Raw genomic sequence first — 4,968 nt, forward strand, 5'->3', positions numbered from 1 at the left:
TAATTCCATAGCATGTAACAGAACTCTAACAGAGAGAAGTGTTTTTAAAGAGCAAAACTCCTTTTTTTAAGGAGTGTTCTGTTTTCTTCTTTTTTTTCACAACAAATAGTGTTTTGTGATTTTGTGCATGTGACAACTATAGCACAAATTCTCCACAAATGTGGCTTGTATCGGAGGGTTACAAGAAGAAAAAAAAAACACTCCCTACCATATGCAGTCATGACTGAGCTATGCTAGGGTGACCAAATCTGCCATTTTCCCAGGACATGTCCTGGCCAGGATTTCTATATTGCCTAAAATATCCACGTTTTGGCTTTGTTTGCACTGCGCAGAACAACTGTTGTGGCAGAAATCCAATACAGCTTATCATCTAAATAACAGTATTTCTACAGTTAAGCATGGAGGTGCTAATATAATGTTATGATGTTTCTCTGCAGTAGGGTTTATCCTCCGTCAGAAAGATGCCAATGTTAAAAAGTTTTAACTTCCAGCATGACAATGACCCAAAGCACACAGCAAAACTGACCACACAGTATTTTTTCCTATTAAATCAACTGAAGCAGATACATGCAAAACAGAATCTGGATGCTCACTATATATTATATATATATATATATATATATATATATATATATATATATATATATATATATATATATACTATAATATTCTATTACACACTTATATACTACAACTATATTTTTATGTAGCTTGACTGCCAATGCGGAACTAAATAATCGGAACCAAAAAAAACTAAATTGCGTTTCCTCATCGGCCTATTTTCGGGTTTGGACCGTTTCGCACAACACTCTGGTAACGTTACCTGTAGACGCAGAAGTCACATCTCTTTAATTACTACATTGCAGAAAGAAGATTTATTAGTTATTTTGCTACATGGTTATATCATGTAAGTCGATATTATTATTTAAACTAAGACTGCTTATTCATTCGTAAATTGGTTGTCGACAGTCGACATACAGTCAGCTATTAGACATGATGTGTTGTATATGTAAAATTACTGCTGTAAAACGTTAGCATGGTAAATATTAGTTTTGTAAGAAACCCCTCTAATTGTGTTGAAGGAATAGCTGTTATAGTAGGAAGTCCAGCGCTCAGTAGTGGTGTCCAGCATCAGGCATGTCGGAGTCCGGTCACAGTCAGCCCGGTTTGTACGGACAGGGAAAGAGGAGGAGGAGACGGCGAGACCGAGACGCAGGGGGACCACCGGGTCAAAACCTCTCCGGCCCCAGCCGGGATCGAGACTATGTTCCCCGCGAGCGCAGGGTGAGACTGTGTGTCCAAACATGCCCTGCCCACCTAAACAACATTTAAAACATGGTTTTTGAATGATGACCTCAACATATAATTCAGTGCAGAGATTTTGTTTTAGATGGCAAATATAATCTTTATGTGAGGTACGCCCATCCTAAAATCTAAAGCAACTGTATATATATTCTTTATTTATAATTACTTGTATTGTTATAAATTTATCTTTAATATTAAATTTCTTTTCTAATCCATGGAAATATTTAAAAAGTTTTGCTTCTATGGCTTTTTTGATTTACTTTTTATTACTGTACTGTTATATGTTTGTTTGTTTACTCTTATCATTTATTTAAATAATTTTGTAATTATTTAATTTAATCTATTAATTTAATTACATTTTTTGTAATTAATTAATTGATTGTAATATTTTATTTAATTTGACATTTATTACACTTTTTTTTTCTAATCAATTTTCCCTGTACCCACAAGCACTGCACCCTTGTGGGAGACCCTGGACCCCATTGTGAAAACCCCCTGCTTTAGTGAGTTGAGCTGTATGATATTGTTATTATGTATTCTTAGGATGGAAGTGAGGAACCTACACCTCTTCTACAGAAGACTCCCATTATTCTTGCTAAACCTCCTGGAGAGCGAGTAAGTGCACAATTTGTGTTCATCCTACAAAGGCAAACAATTCACGTTGACGCTTTATTCTTGCTTTGGTTTGTTTTTTATGTAGTATATATAATACTGCCTTAATTTTTTATTTCAGTGCAAACCAAGTGCTCCAGCAAGTGGAGCCCCATCTTCGGAAAAGCCAGTCATGTTCATTAAAACCAGAGATGAAGGGGGGAAACCTGGAAACCCTCCTGATGTGGCTCCTTCAGTCTCAGGTGTAGGAACTGCCAAACTGGAGAGGGAAGGCCAGCGGCCGACCCAACCCGTGTATCAGATCCAGAACCGAGGCATGGGCTCCGCTGCATCCGGAGGAGCTGTGGATCGTCAGTTATTTTCTCATGTTTTGCTCCTTAACGTATCTTTATGATTACAGTGGGAGTTGCAATGCAACGTTTTACACACGTAAACTTAAAGGAATTGTTCAACCAAAATGAAAATTTGAAAAAGAATAGTACTCTCCCTCAGGCCATCCAAAGATGTAGATGGAGCAGATAGATTTAGAAATTTAGCATTACTTCACTTTCTTCCAAATGTATCCTCTGTAGTGAAGGGGTGCCGTCAGAATCAGAGTTCAGACAGCCAATATAAATTTCACAGTAATCCACAAGAAATCATCACATCCCCAGTCCATCAGTTAAATGTCTTGTGAAGTGAAAAGCTGCATGTGTTTATTACACAAATCCATCATCAGGACATTTTAAACTTAAAACCAGTGCTTCTGGTTTGTCCTCTATCCGTAATATTGCTTTCTATAGTGAAGAAGTTGTCTCATATGACTAATCCAAAATGGTAAACATGTCTGTGGATTTTGATGTAGGTCAACAGGATGGACATCATTAACTCTTGGATGGCTTTGCGGATTGGTAATTTTCAGTAAATGATTTTTTTTGTGTTGAAATGCGTTCCTTAAAATCTTATTATTTGTACTTTACTTCTTGATTTGCAGCTGTGATTGGCAGGACTAAACCCTCCTCCGCTGAGAAGATGAAAAAACAGCATTAAACTGGTGGACGACCAATGAATTGGTGTGACAGCGCTATGGAGGTAAAGGCATATTTTTTTCTGTTGATAATGTTAGGCTTTGAATTTGTTGTATTTTATAAGAGCAATAATCAATCAGGTGAATATATGCTGAATGTATGTTTATTATGTCTCAGTACTTGCGAGACCAGACGGATATGTTAGTAGTGGGAGTTATTGGGCTACAAGGCACAGGCAAGTCACAATCATGTCTCTCCTGTCTGCAAACAGCCCCGAGGAGGACCAGAGGTAAGTCCATCATCAGCATCCTGATTTTGTGTTTGTTACCTCAAGTTCATTTGCCTTTCCACTTCAGTGCTATTGCATTTCACTGGGTGACTCTCTGTTCAACAGGGCGTATGTGTTCAGAGCTCAGGCGGCAGGAGATCAAGGAGAGAGCTGGGAACCAGAGCAGCGGAATCGATTTCTACATCACTCAGGAGAGGGTGATCTTTCTGGACACGCAGGTCAGACTGTAGAAGCGCACAGAACAGTGCTGTTTTCTGTTTCTAACCTACTTTCTTGACTAATACTCATTCTCATCTCCAGCCAATTTTAAGCCCATCTATTTTGGATCATCTCATTAATAATGACCGCAGCTTCCGCGAATACAGCCTTCCACACACGTATGTGGAGATGCAGGTGAGCACTTTAAGCACTTCATGCCATGTTCTATTTTACAAATAATGTTGTGTATTAATATATTATATTATCGCATGTATTCATATTATAATTATGTCACAGAATTTAAGAATAGTCTTCGATAGCTTATTTGCAGTATTCAGTAATTCTACTTACAATCCATTTTCTGTAGTTTTAAGCCAAACTGAAATTCTCTTTGTTTTTTTTCCCTATTCCAACTGTTTGGTGGTGTAGTCTCTGCAGATCACTGCCTTCCTCTTTTACCGTGTGTCATGTTGTGATTGTGATTCAGGACTGGTTCACGGATATCAACTTATATAGGTATATCATTTATATATTTATTATACATTTTTAATATGCTGTTTTGGTGCACAAGAATAATTCATTTTGTACACAACGTATTACTGACCCAAACCTTTGAACGGTCATGTGTATTTGTATTATATACTTCAACTTCAGTTGTTGTAGCATTAATAAATAGACAATAAATTACAGTCATAGTCAGAATGTAGGAATCCAGAGACTCTGTGTGGCATAAAACTAACAGCTGTGGCTATAAAACAGGTTTCTGCAGAGTGCTGAGATGCTGAAACCCTCGACTCCATCAAGCCAGTCATGACAGCACCAGCTCCTCAGGGCAGATGATGGCTCGGAGTATTATCCTCACATAGGTCAGAAAAACATTATGGTCATTATTATTCCTGAATTAACTTCTGAGCTATCATGATGTATGAAACTGCTGGAAAACTCTTGCAGATTTATTTTGTATAAGGCTTTAATGCATGTGGTTTCTTTCTGTGTTCATAGTGTTCTTGCAGAACAAAGCACGGAGGGAGGAGTTCTGTCCACGAAACCTGAAGAAGATGCACATGGCAGTTGACAAGCTTATGGCCCATTCCCACCTAAAATATAAAGGTCAGTCCACTTGACATGACGGTAAACATGATTCATAAACCCAGCGCCATTTGGTTGTAACTGACTACTTTTTTGCTTTCTCCCGTAGGCACATTATCCATGCTGGATTGTAACATATTCCCAGGACTGAATCGAGATTACTTGGAGACAGAAGTCAATCTTTCCTGTTATATGATGGAGAATGTGGGGGGGGAAAGAATGCTTTTTGAACAAAGAGCAGGTCAGGAATTATTAAAATAATTGTCCATAAAATGATTGTCCATTGTTCTTGATGAATCTTCTGACATTGCACTGGGTCTGTATCTTTTGTGCACCAGGTTCAGGTCCCCCTCTTTTCTCTGCTGCCTGGGTACAGAGGTCACCCCAGCTTTTCTTCACTGGTTTCTAAATTCGCAGCCAGATCCTGGCTATGTCCCGCAGCCAGCTCTCTCACACAATTCTCACTGA

General features: G+C 38.3%; 1 pseudogene; it reads left to right on the top strand.

The window, feature by feature from the left end:
• The first annotated feature begins 779 nt into the window (after positions 1-779).
• Positions 780-4,761, top strand: LOC113079743 (protein SMG9-like; annotated as a pseudogene).
• The last annotated feature ends 207 nt before the right edge of the window (positions 4,762-4,968 follow it).

Source organism: Carassius auratus, unplaced genomic scaffold, assembly GCF_003368295.1.
Source record: "Carassius auratus strain Wakin unplaced genomic scaffold, ASM336829v1 scaf_tig00029140, whole genome shotgun sequence".
Classification (NCBI taxonomy): Eukaryota; Metazoa; Chordata; class Actinopteri; order Cypriniformes; family Cyprinidae; genus Carassius; species Carassius auratus.